The following is a 14,333-nucleotide window of genomic DNA, read 5'->3' as shown; positions in this document are numbered from 1 at the left end:
CGTGCGTTTCCTTCATTATATCGGTAAGTTTTGTTTGGCATATTTGTTGTGCAATTGAAGTTGAGATCAATTTAATATCAAGGAAATTTAGACTATGTCTAAGAACTGAATAGAAAAAAAGGAAAATTACAACTAATTATGGGAGAAATGTTGAGCAAAATTAAATGCAATTTTTGTTTATCAATTATTTTAGGGTATATAGAAAAATATTTCAATTTTAAATAGTATACAATATTTGAAAACCTCTACTTGGCATCAAAGATAAGAGGAGACGAGATATTTTATTTGGCATCAATTTTTTTACAGTGATCAAAATCTTCTTTGAGGTTAAAAAATGAGGCGTGTACATCTCAATTTAGCATTTTAATTTATGACATATTTGTTTACATAACAATGTGATTGCATATCTCTACTTAGATAGTTTGCTCATGATTATTTGAATGTTCCATTGGTTGTTACAGAGACAAAGTTGAAGGATGCACTTAAAAATTTGTATTTTAGAAAACAATGTTTCTAGAGTAATAAGGTGTTTTAAAAATAGTTTGAATATAAGGAACATCAAGTTGGTTGAGTGTATCTTGAAATTTAAAAATAATATTACATTAGATCTTATTCTTGTGATTTGAGATCATATATATACTACACCTAGCAAATATTTTAAAACTATTAAAGATTCACTATAGTGTGATATTGATGAGGACTATGTACTGTAGAAACTAAAGCACAATGGAGGTAGGAGTTTTTAAACTATTTGAAGCTAGCTTCTCACTTAGAGATGATTGTTCACATGAGAAGCACCATATTTGTGTCCCATAAGAAAAGAGGGGGCTTGGAATATATGTGTCCCTAAGAGTAAGGAGGGCAAGATTCTTGTGGATACACTTTTTTGTATTCACATTTTCTTAATGATTTTTCAAACACTTAAGGAGATATACACTCATAGGAGTTGTAGATTTTTTGGGGAAAGGTGTCTCATGTGTAGACATTTGATTTGATTTGTGTAGCAGAGAAATGATTGTTTCTACATCAGTTGAGGAGATGTTAGACACACTCAAAGGAGATGCAGACTTTAAGACAAAAGACGTCTCATGTGCAACACTATAGAAGGCATTAGATACACTTTGAAGTGATGTAAATTTTTGAAAGAAATGCATCTTATTGTACATGGAGGGAAGAAATACTTTTATGTTCACTCATCTTGTGTAGATCAAATGTTATAGGTTTTATAGTCAAGAAATCCATTAAAGCAGCTAGTCCAATGTTTCTTGGATAAGGGAGAAGGATTGGTGAAGGCACTTCATCAAAGTCTCTAGAAGGGTTGGGTTGAAAACCCTTGCAATGTTCCACTCTTGTTTGAATTAATACAATAACATGGAAAATATTGGTGTATTACATTTTAGAACTCTAAGTTTTTCAATTATTACAGTTCTGAAATTTGTCCATGAGTTTTGTGTCTATTTAAAGGCATATCATTTGCATTAACAAAAGACATCAAGTTAGTTATCTATGATCACAATATTGATATTTTTCTTTTCTCTCTATAGATGCATCTAACTACTATTCTTTTCTCTAGTTATCCTTCTTATTTATACCATATTCCTATTCTCTTTAAGGGTTGTGTTCTTTTATGGACTAGAGTTTACAATCTCAACGCAAGCAAGTGCACTATTTGACAAATGTGGAAGCAGACACAAGGCAAGTGCATTGTTTGACAAAATGCCTCAAAGAGCTTTTGTCTCATGGAACGCAATGATTGCAAGATACACACAAAAAGATTGTGTTGAAAAGGCCATAGAAATTTGTAAGTGAATTCAATTGATAGGTGTAAACCATCCACCCTAGGTTTTTCTAATATCCTTCCCCCAACGAGCAAAACTGGTTGCTTTACAACAAGTATGGATAACCATAAAACCATAATCGATGTGGACTATGGTCAAATTTAAAGCAAAATTGGATTATTTAATAAAAATACTGATACAATTCAATAATATCAATTGTAATATTTTTTTTTCTCTAAAAACATAGTTGTACATATGATGCTTAAATAAATTTTCAAAATGATAAAATAACATTAAATGTGGTATTTACATTTATCTATAAACATACTTTATATAAATGTTAAAGATGTTAATTGTTAAATAAATACATTAACATTTAATATTTCTACCTCTAAATATGTTCAAAGTGTTACGATGGACATATCTATTGCAACCAAAGAACTAATAACTAAACAATATTAAGTATGATAAATATATAGTAAATAATATTAATTATGATGAGCACCATGTCCCTTGTCACCATTGCGATGGGGAAGTAATTGTCGCTTCAATAGTTTTCCCTACAATCAAAATAGAAAAATATTAGTCGTTGATTCCTTTGAAAGGGGCCACTCAAGCTTATAATTGAAAAAACTATCTATACACTTATCTTCTAAAAAATGTATTTTTATGAAATAAGTTCTCAACTATGTAATTTTTCAATCAAATTTATTGATCTATTTTAAAAGTGTTGGTTTACCATAAGTTATTTCTTGTATGAATGAATGCTATTCTTAGATCTATTTCAAGAGTGGTGGTTCATCTAGTAAGAATGAATGCTATTCTTAGCACTCATTGTTTGCATTAAAGTAACTATTATAACAAGCTAAATAGACTTAAAATGGTAGGATATTTCTTTCTAAATTAGGGAATGTGCCATTCATTCTCATAAAAGACAAACTCTTACTAACTACTTATAACTCATAACTACTAATAACTCATGAATCAATGAATTTTATAAAAAAATCACATAATTCAATATAATATTGTCATATTTTTTAGTTGAAAAATTAAATTACTTTTTTTAAAGATTAGGACACAAACTTGGGGGGCAGTTGGGCCATAAATTTGAAGCAAAACCTGATTATTTATTTGTATATTGACCCGGAAACATCGTCCAGTCCAACGTTTTTTGGCCGCCCCGTTAACTAAAGCTGTACCCATATCACACAGTTAAATCCTGATATTCATATCACAAAGCTGTACCCATATCACACAGTTAAATCCTGATATTCATATCACAAAGCTGTACTCATCATAGTAAAGCTTTCAAGCTCAGCAAACTGCGACCACTTATTAATGATCGTGTCGCTGGCTGAATTTTGGCGTCCAGCTGTTATTCCATCCAGCTGTAAGAGAAAACAAAACATTTATTAAATGAATAAATAACATTAAATAAAATTAGGTCATAACACTAAATAAAATCAGATTATAAACAATTTTCGAGAAGCTTCCAATATCCGTTGCCGCTCGCGTCTGTGAATTCAAAACAGGATCTCCCGCCTTCCACTTCGATTTTAGGTCAGGACCTCCCGCTTTTGGCCGAGGGTTTCAAAACTTCAGTTGGGTTTTCAAAACGGCAAAATGCGCCAGAGATCTTGTCCAGTAGATGGCCATCCGAGATTTCTTCAGGGGGAAAATGGATTATCAGATCTGGGTGATTGGTTTGCACTTTATGTGATGGAACCTTCCTTCTCAGGGATCTTATGCAGATGCACTCAACAGGAACTTCTTCCTTGTGCTATAGCTCATCCTGTTGTGTTTTCTGGGGCAAGACAGGATTGATTCCGATAATTTTTCTAATGAGTAAGGGTTTAATATGCAGATTTTGTAGTTGTAGTCTTCTCTTTCAGATTTGACTCCATAGATCGTTTTCAGCGCTTCTGGTCGAAGGTAAAATTGCAATTTATTATTTCTTTTTGGTATATTTTGATTCTTTTGAAAATGGAGTTTCTGTGTGTTGCCCGGTTATAAAATTCTTTAAATTTTATAAGCCTTTGTTAATTTTTAAAACTTGCCTAGTTTTAAACATCAAATTGGCCATTCTACCTTTGAAATTTGCAAGTCTTTAAGCCTCCGTGTCTCCGGCTCGTTCTCAGCTCCGCACAGCACTTGAGATCATTGAGATCTAGCTTCTGAGCATCAATATATTAAAGGTTAATGATTACCTTCAAAAACGCGTATTTCTTAACCTTTAACTTCTTAAGAGGTTAATTTTAACCTTCAAAAACGCGTATTTCTTAACCTTTAACTTCTCGATAGGTTAATGTTAACCACCAAAAATGTGTCTTTCTTAACCTCCAAGTGAAAGGTTAATGTTAACCACTAAAAGTACGTTTTTCTTAACCTCTCCTATAGGTTAATGATAGCATTCGAAAACACGGTTTTCCTAACCTAACCTCTCAAAAGGTTAATGAGAGCTACCAAGAATACGTTTTCATTAACCTCTATAAGGTAGCTATTAACTTGGTAAGGTGATACATGCAACATTGTTAATAATGCAGTAGCCAGATAGAAGATGAAGAAAAGCTTCTTTACACCCAAGGAGTTGCAGAGGACGAGATTTCAAAGAATGGAGCCAAGTGGGCATTCGGGTGCCGCAGTTGTCCTTGCTCGGATAAAAGATCTATGGACATTGACGACACTCTGACAAAAAGCAGGCGGGCTCCATCGGTGTCGAATTCCATGACATCGAATGCGTTGATGAACAGCTCTCTCAGCTCAATGCAGTACAGTTATCCGAGTCTCGGAAAAAGAGTTCTGACCAGGTCCACTGAAATGCAGCAAGCAGAGGGCTTTGCCGACACTGCCTCAGAGTTCAGTGATGTCAACAGCAGCATCATCAATGGAGGAGCTACGAAAACATTTCATGAACACCCGAGTTTATCAAAAGAAAAGAAAAGAAAATGGGTTATCCTTCTCAGCCCTGCCGATGAAGTTCGAAGACAATCCAAGGTTATCATTGGAGGTATTTCACTCTCCCTTTACCCGTACTGCTGAACAAGGTTTGCACAAACATTTCGGTCTCTTGGACTCAAACTCTGATCAAGTATCCAAATTTGGAGGGGACAACAATGGGGATGTGGAGCAAGACAAGGAAAGCGATTCAAGTGCGGATCTGTTTGAAATACACAGCATAACCACGCAAGCCACAACGTGCTATCCGTTGAGGAGGAATAGGGATTCCATGGATGAGAGCTTGAGCATCCAATCAAGTTATCCAGAGGCACTAGGGTATCATTTTGGAGACAGCGTGACGCCCTCTGCGAGAAGTTCATGTTGTGAACCCAGCGACGTGTCAGTGGATTGGACCATAACCAACGGAGATACCATGGACAAGGCCAGTATTGGGAATTTCTCATTGGATTACGAGGAAATTAAGACTATGAAGAAGAAGCACGCTTATTCTTTGCAAAACACAAGTCTTTCACGGCAGAGGAGATCAAGTGGAGGAAGCTTTATGGGATGTGCAAGTGCCAAGGCATTGAATGTGGCTCTACCCACTGAGAAATCACACGGATCCAGATCAAATGTCTATCAAAACAGAGGGAGTTTATCAGTGAGAGGCAGGTGCCAAAATTTTGATTCAAAATAATTTCTTCAGAACGCTGAAGAGATACCTCACTGTCTTGTTTCTTTTGCCAGACGTTCGGTAATTCATGAAAATATAAGTTTAGGCTCTTTTAAGGAAGAATAATCTTGCAGGATACTGCTGAATTTGTATCTAAGGAGTAGGCATCATCAAATCTAGATAGAAGAAAGAGATTGGTAGGAAGTTGTAGTTAGATTTTGCCGAAAAGCGAGAGAATCCTTCGATCATTTGATTTGGGTGGCGGTATCCCAGAGCTTTGTGGTGGATCAGCTACTCCTCCACATAGCAAGACAAGTAAAGCTGCCAAAGGATGAAAAGCAAAGTCAGCTCAATGCGGAGGAGGTGAGAGATAATTTCCGAAAGCACCTGTGTGAAAGTTGATGTTACTTGTTCTCGATGATGTTTGGGACAAGCACGCTTTGGGATCCATTGGCTTTTTGTTGGGCCGAGGGAGGAGCAAAGAAATGATTTCCACGCGCGACAGGAAAGTGTTGGAAAATATTGGAGCTCATCGGGTGCACCACATGGACTACATGTCTGAAGACAACAGTTGGAGATTGTTCTGCATTCACGCGTTCCCTGAAGATGAGAATCACAGTCCGCCAGAGGAATTGCAGGAGGTGGCTCGTGCGATTGAAAGGAAATGCGCCAGATTGCCAATGGCTGTGAAGACAGTAGCGGCATCCATGGCCAACGTGAGGCCACTTCCTAATGAGTGGGAATCCACGCTAAACAGGTTGAAGAGTCTTTGAAACTTTTTAGACATCTGCAGCAAGTGGGGTTTGATCCGACGCTCTTTGCCTTCTCAAGTGTTCTTAGCTCTTGTGCCAGCCTACAAATGAGGGATGCAAATGCATTCCTATATCAAAAAAAAAAATGGTTTTGAGTTGGATAACCATGTGGGAAATGCACTTATTGACATGTGTGCTAAACGTGGTTATATGGAGAATGTGCACAAAATGTTTGACATTATGTCTAAGTCGATTCAATGGTATTGATATAACTAAGGCAAAGCACGTGGACAGCCAGACCAACCTCCCTTCATCTTCCAGCCTGAATGCATGGAGATCAGTGATAGTCGCAAATGGGACAGGAGTGAGGAGTCTGCCCGATGAATTTTGCCATTTTCAATCACTGGAGCACTTGAAATTATCTCATTGTGAAAAGCTATCATTACTACCCAACAGTTTTGGTGATTTGAGAAATCTGAGGCACCTTGATTGGAGCAGATTTTCGGAATCAAGGAAGTTGCAGGTCTCTTTCAAGGAGTTGTCTCTCCTACAACACCTCGACTTATGCGGATGTTCCGAGTTCAGTATAAAATCAAAAATGTTGGAAACAATGGCACAACTAGAGTATTTGACCTTGTCTGGTTGAAGGCAAATGGAAGGGGTGCCTTGTAATGAAGAGACCTTTAATATCCCGATTACACATTTGTGTGAGATCAGATAGACATCGGATGCAATGAATTTGTATGAGGAAATGGGAGGGTATGGATGTTCTCCAAATTTAAAACTTACGTTATTCTGATTAGAAGCATGTTCCTTGCAGCAAGAGTGGTCGAGGGCCATGAAATGCTAGGAAAGATGAAAGAAGCTGGCTTTGAAGCAAGTGATAGAGATTACTTTGAGTTCGTTAAAGTCTTATGCAAGATTCACACAGTGGAACATGCACATAAAGTTTTTCTCACAATGGAAGACTATGATTATCTTCCTGAAATTGCATAAGCGTTTCATTGGTCAAGATCTAGCTATCAAAGTAGTTGCAAAAGCAATCCAACGTTCTCGGGTTGGTCTTTCATGGGTCCAATAGGAGTTGTAAAGATAGAATTGGCGAAGTTTCTTGCCTCTTATTTGTTTAATACTGAGGATGCTCTTGTGAGGATTGACATGAGTGAATACATGGAGAAACATGCAGTCTCGTGGTTGATTTGAGCTCCACCTGGCTATGTTGGTTATGAGGAAGGAGGACAACTGACAAAGGCTATTCAAAGGAGGCCTTATACAGTTATCCCATTTGATGAAATTGAGAAAAACACATTTGGTAGAGATAAGCACAAATGGATAGATACTTCGTACCTAAAGTCAGGATGGAAAATGTGTTCATTCCGAACTATGAATCAATGATGATCATCCTAGATGCTTATAGGTATTTTCGGGATAGATCAATTGTGTTCGGATAGATAGAGTTAGTAGCTAGAAGATCACTGATTGTATATGTACATATCCTTAGGAATTCTAGCTAAAGGTTCTTTTTTTTTTTAAAGTCTTCCTTGTATAGGTTAATTTTCTTGAGGTTAATTAACCTCCCCAAAATCATGTATTTTGGAGGTGGTTATTAACCTCAGAGAGGTAGTTATTAACCTCTATGTCTATATAAGGACACCTTTTGGCTTTGTAAAGGGACTTTTTGGTTGGAAAAATAAGGGAACACTATGCTGAAATTTTGATCTAGGGATAAATTTTGGAAAGTATGTACACTTTTTATCTCTGAATTGAAAAATCTCTATTGCTTTCTTGGTGCAAGAAAAAGAAATGAGATGTGCTTTGGGTTTCTTATTTTAAAATCCAAATTGTTATACGTCGTGGTAGACATTCTCATGGTGCTATGCGAGTGTTTACAAATGATAGTGAATATGCTTAATAACATTGGTTGCTTTCAAGCGTAGTTCTTGGACACCACCGTTATCAATCTTGTTAATCTCCGAAGGTTGTGAGGGCGTGTGGTGCATTTACCTTCCACAACTTTCTCTTAAATTTTGAAGTTTTAGATTCTTTAATTGAAAAACCTTTTAAAAATTATATCTTACGAGGGAGCTGCCCCTCCAAACGCAGAGGAAGGCCGCATACCAAGGGCCTATCCAACTGTTGTGAACGGTTTTCCACACACTCTGTTGGGCAAATTCTTCTGTGACAAATTTGTTTACCAACACTGTGTTAAATGGTGGAGTCTGAATGTGAGATGCCCATTTCTTTTTCTATTGGGTTCTTGATCTCCCTTTTTCAACCCCTGGAAGAGCCCATTGACAGCCTATTTGAGTGTGCTCGTCTTATTTTTCTTTTGTTTTATGGATTGACGGGTCTCTATTCTAGCTCACACTTCAGAACACCAGTTGACCTTAGATTGTATAGTGCCCTTACTTGGGCCCTTAAGGCGGGTATGCCCTTACATGGGTTTTTAAGAGGTTTTCTCTGCATTCAACTAGTCTGGATGTCAGTTCTTTAAAGGCTGAATTAAGATCTTTTAAAATTGTTCATGGCTCCATTATGTTCCACCATTTTATCAGGAGCCAAAAAGAACCTCACAAAATGGGATGCAATATTACATCACAAATTCTATCATAGAAAGGGTATGAAACGGGTACTGCAAAATAACAAAAAAAATGGATAACACGACATGTTTTCTTGTTTTTATGTGTTTTTATGAGAGAGTTTAGATTCACCATCATTTAAATGCTTTCAACGTAAGTTTGAGATTTTGTCTATAGTCCAACTTAGAATAAATAAATTAAAAATTCAACTTATTTTTTTCAAAAATGTTGAAAATAATAATTATAATGTATAAAATAAGTAGTGTTCTTTTAAATTATAAATTTAAGAACTAAATATTCTATAATTTGTAATGGGAAAATTATTTTTTCTATTATTTATTTTCTTCATAATCTTCTTATTAGCTTATAGTTTTTCAAATTAATCCATCTCTACAATAGTGAACCAAAAAATTATATTAGTAGGTAGAGTCTACATTATTTTGTGGTTGTTATTTCTATATAACAAGCTTGGCATATAAAAAATTACTGTAATATGCAATAAACATAACATAAGAGTTCAATGTAAAGAAAATTATTCATATTTGAAGAAACAAAAAAAATATCATTAAAAATATTTGAATATTATTTTTAAAAGAAAAAAAATTCTTTAATTTTCCAAAATTTTCTATTACAACAAGAAGTTTGGATGTCGAGAAATATACAAGCCTAGAAGAATTAGACAATTACAATTTTGATTCTATTCACTATAAACACAATCAAATTAACAAGCAGTACACCTAAAGAGAAACATCGTACCAACCAAACTACTAAAGCTGATTTTTGTGATTATCATAAAGAATTTGAAACAGCTATTGGCTTATGTGCTCATTTAACCGACTTCAATAACCCACATACAGTGTCCCCATTTTCCAATAAGCTCACTAGGTCAACAATATTGAATTTTGTTTATTTTTCTGAAAGAGTGAACCAAAAAAATCTAAATTTCAAGAAAGAAAGAAAATTTATTTTACTATCAGGAAAAATGAATCCAAAAAAGTCTATTAATTAATTAAGAAAACTAGAATCTTAAAATTTGTTTCACAAATCACCTTCATCCAACCCAACTCAAAAGCTTTCCCCAAATCTTTAAAAATTACCCTAGTCTCTGTCTGATTATTAAGATGCATCGCCATACAGATGAAAAATAAAAATTGGACTGACTCCCTAATGTCACTCACTCCATTCTCAGTAGCACTAGGATTGCCCCGAGGAGAGCAATCAATGTAGTTTTCAAGGCACTTATCATGACACATTAACCAAAGTATATATGTTGACGGCTAAGCAAACAGATATTCACCCTTACAGCCATCACCTGAGGCAAGCAGATTATTAATCCAGAAAAAAACTATCTTAATAAGAGCAACCTACCTTGTAATAGTACACCGAATCATGGTGCCCTTACCAGTCAAGTCCAATCGTGGTACTGATGAATGGGACAGAGTATAGGTCAAGAAACTCATCTTAGTGGCTGACATCTATGCTATTGGATGGGAAATTCCTTGTGTTTGGGATATATTATGGTTTTATGTCAGCCTTTGATATGGAGCTCACCTGTCATGTGGCATCGTAAGGGTTTTTTTTTTTAGGCCAGCAGGTATTTTGGTTTTCTTTCTCATCCTCTATCAGGCTAGGCTGATCCTAGCTGGCTTGAAGGACATTGTTGATGAACAATGTTGCAAAGGTGGCGTTGGTCCAAACTAGTAAGTTATGGGTGAATGAGTGATAAGTCGATGATAGGCATCATAGTGCATGCGATGCTATGTGTGTTTATATTATTTAAGAGGGTGGAAAATTTGTAGGATTCTTTTAGATTGAAGGTACCATTTTTTTGGTTATCTTAGAGGGTGTTTTTTTTGGGTTATCTCGGACATTTTCAAGTGTTTTAATCTAGCTTTCAATTTACTTTATCTTGGACTTACATAATAACAAGTTGATTCTTTTATTAATACAATTTATCTTAATAGCTTTAAACTTTGATAATAAATAATTTAAATGATCTTGTTAATATAATTATTCATGATTGTGTGTATCATTATAAGCTATTCAAGTAAACAATATTTAAGAAATTATTTCAATAGTGTCAAAAATCATCCATACTTTTAGTAGGTTCAGATTTGTGTGTATCATGAAGATTATATTTCACAATGATATTCTTCTTCAAATATAGGAAATATTTTCCCCTCTAGTAACAGGAATATAGTTAAAAGTCTATGTAACAAATTATAGTCAAGCAGTTTCAAGCTACTCAGCATTTCTTAATTGTTGTCATGATAAATATGAAATAATATATTTTGACATTTAATTCTTTAGACAGTCATATTTTTATTTACACTCTCAACTACTTACACACGTTTCCATTAGATTTTTTAAATGAATGAACAAATGTTATTATTTGATTGTGCTTTATTTCATTTTTATTACTAGACTTTTTGAACTTTCTTATTTTGTACAAATGTAGTCTTAATTCACAATTTTCTTATCTCCATTAACTTCTTACAAACTAGTAATTATGTGATTTTGTTCTTTCATTATTGCATTTCAATTTGTTTGTTTCGCAACTAAGATTCTAAACAAATAAGTGGTTTATGGATAAAGAGTTTTCAATTCACATTTCATTTTTATATAAGAATTTTGCATTTTCAGCTTTTTTACCAAAATATCAACTAAATTCTTGAAGATTATACAAAGAGTTAGCTTCTAAAATCTTTTAGAGATCATGTTGCAAATGATATCCCACATTTGTAATATCTACAAAGTCAAACATATAGATTTAAGTTCATAAGCAAGGAAGGCACAAATTACAATTTATTAACATTCCTTGAAATACTATTAGATCAATCCCATCTCAATGCACACTAGTAGAAAATCATGTTAATAAACATTGAAGCTTTTAGATAAGATAGGTTTTAAAGGATATAAAAATCATTTTTAAAAATGTGATCTTTCATTTATTATTTATTGTATTTTTCGTCCTACTCTTTTTGTTTGATGTGCTCATCTATATGTCCTTTATTGCAAATCCAATAGATTTTTCCAAATATAAAGGATTAGAAATCATATTAGGTATCAGAAAGATTAGATTTCCAAAGTCTATTGAAATTGTTGTTGCATTTCTTTTTCTCTTTATGTTGCTTAGATTGCTGGCCCATCATTCATGCTTTGGCATATCTGGTTGGAGATGAATCGTCGAATATTCCAAGATGTTTGGTTTGGTGTTTTGCATCTTTGGTGGAAGATAACACATTCTCTTCAGGAAACTATTCATGTGAAGTGTGAGCTAGATGGGGGTATGGATCGGGTTGATCTTGCTATTTGTAATCGCCTTAATTTTCATCTTCAAGATGGGGTTGCAGTTCAAAGGTTTCCTTCTATGTCCAAGCAGCTTCAACATCAGAGGAAGGGTCGGGTTAACCGGGATGGGCATTGGACTCCTCCTCCTTGTGGAGTTTTGAAAATTAACACTGATGGTTCTTCCCGTGGGAATCCAGGCCTTGCTGGTATTGGGGGAGTGACTCGTTGTAGTTTTGATCATGTTAAATTCTTTTTCTCAATTCATAAGGGTGATTACACTAACAATCTCATGGAAGCTTAGGCTATTTTATATGCTGTGGAACAGTGTTGCTTGCAGGGATGGAGTAAGATTATCTGTGAGTCTGATTCACAGGTGGTGGTGAACTTGCTTTCTTCGCAGGAGCTTGAGGATGTTAGTTGGCAGCTGGCCACTGTTGTTAATCAGATTATTTCCTTCTCTACCTCTTTTCAGTTCATTAGGTTCACGTATATTCCTCATGAATGGAACAGAGCTGTTGATTGTTTAGCCAAATGGGCTTCTAGTCATGATCCGGGTTGGAATATTAGGGATAGGAGGCAACTTTCCTCTGAGATGGTGCAAGAATTTGATGATCTTGTTGCTTAGGATCGAGCTCCTTGTTGAGCTCTCTTTGTTGTATTCCTTTTTGTCTTAATAAATTTTTACCCCTCTTTTCTCAAATTTTGATTCTAATGGAAATATCAATGTTTAAGATCATTCTTTGTCTTCTATAATCAAAACGAAAAAATCATAATGAAATTGTTGTTGCATTTCTTGATTCTAATGAAAATATCAATGTTTAAGATCATTCTCTGTCTTCTATAATCAAAATGAAATTGTTGTTGCATTTCTTGATTCTAATGGAAATATCAATGTTTAAATGATTCTAATGGAAATATCAATGTTTAGGATCATTTTGTGTCTTCTATAATCAAAATGAAAAAATCATAAAATATGAACTCAATATTGACACAAACAAAATACTAAACAACAAAAATAAAAACCATCATAGAGGGGACTGCCCGAATGAAAAAATATACATGACGTACCTGAGAATCTCCAAAGAATTGAGTGGAGGACAGAGCCGTGGCCTGTTCAGAAGAGCTCAGCTGGCAGTTGTAGGAGATGGGCTCTTTGTACGCTGTATTCACTATCACCAACCCATAAAGAACCACTGACCGATGCAGTCCATAATGAATGCTCATCTGCAATGAATAGGCTAAAGTCATCTGTTATTTAGGTCTTGTACATTGATCTGGTCCCATCAGTTTTTAAAGACCGAAAAATAACAATCTTGCACATAAAATACAGCCCGTGGATAACAATCCATTACATTTAAGTAGGTCCTAAAGACGCATTATATGACCTACAAATGCGCGTGAAATTGAAGCTAAGGCCAAACGAAAAGAGAAACCGATCAATTTAACTGGCGCATGCCCTGCCAACGAATAACAACATCTTCCAACTGAAAGATGACGGTTCCCCCTTCTCTGGCTTTTACGGTAGGCGCCGGGCGTTGTCCATTTATAGAGGTGATGTTCAGAAGCACACAATCGGGATCCCATGTGGCTTTAGCAGGAAAATATATGACTGCCAACAATAACAATGGCACCCAGAAAACACACAGCTCGTAAACTTCAGAGGTTCTGCCTGCCATTGAAATCGTCCAGATGATTACTTACTGCAAATATCTGAAATCACAGATGTATCGTGACACGTAATTTTCGCTTATTAACGCCATTTCACAGGCGTTTAGCAGCGGGACTAGTTTAAAAGCGAGTAGAATCTACCGAAAGTTGTAGATGCCTTTTGAGTTTTCTCTTTAGGTAGTTTGTTTCAAAGACTGGACCCATGTTTACCGCCCATTCATATTATTAACAAGATGCATGCATGTTCATAACAAATCTATCGTTGTGTATGTAAAGGAGAAATACAAGTATCCTGTACCAAAATTCAAATCAATTATGACATTATATTCGTTGAATTGTGGGTGTGCTTCAAATGTATCCTTTTGATTCTTAAGTTTTGATTGAAAAATGTATATTGAAGTCATGAAAAGTGTACAAATTCACTAAAATATGAGCTAGCTTTAAATGAGTTTTTTCGGTTTTGGTTTTGTTTTCTTTTGGGCTAGGCATGGTAATGCTTAATGATTCTCTCCCTCTCTCACACTGGTAAATGTATATTCAAGTTGATGCTTATGTCTAGAAATGAATAAATCATTCGCTCTTCTTTTGTTATGTTTTGTTATCTTATTAATTTGCCTTGTTTAAAGCTTCTTATTAGAAGTCGGGATGGTCAATC

At 35.1% G+C, this 14,333-nt stretch overlaps 1 long non-coding RNA gene across 1 annotated transcript; it reads right to left on the bottom strand.

Moving 5' to 3' along the window:
• Positions 1-2,089: 2,089 nt before the first annotated feature.
• LOC149571916 (uncharacterized) lies at positions 2,090-13,751 on the bottom strand. Its single transcript, XR_016358801.1, has 2 exons — positions 13,079-13,751; positions 2,090-2,338 (listed from the first exon to the last, which is right to left on the bottom strand). It is a non-coding gene; the product is annotated as an uncharacterized LOC149571916 (long non-coding RNA).
• Positions 13,752-14,333: the final 582 nt, after the last annotated feature.

Source organism: Cupressus sempervirens, chromosome 2 (assembly GCF_028749045.1).
Source record: "Cupressus sempervirens isolate cs-2001-9-10 chromosome 2, ASM2874904v1, whole genome shotgun sequence".
Taxonomy (NCBI): Eukaryota; Viridiplantae; Streptophyta; class Pinopsida; order Cupressales; family Cupressaceae; genus Cupressus; species Cupressus sempervirens.
This window is presented reverse-complemented; position numbering and strand designations above follow the sequence as displayed.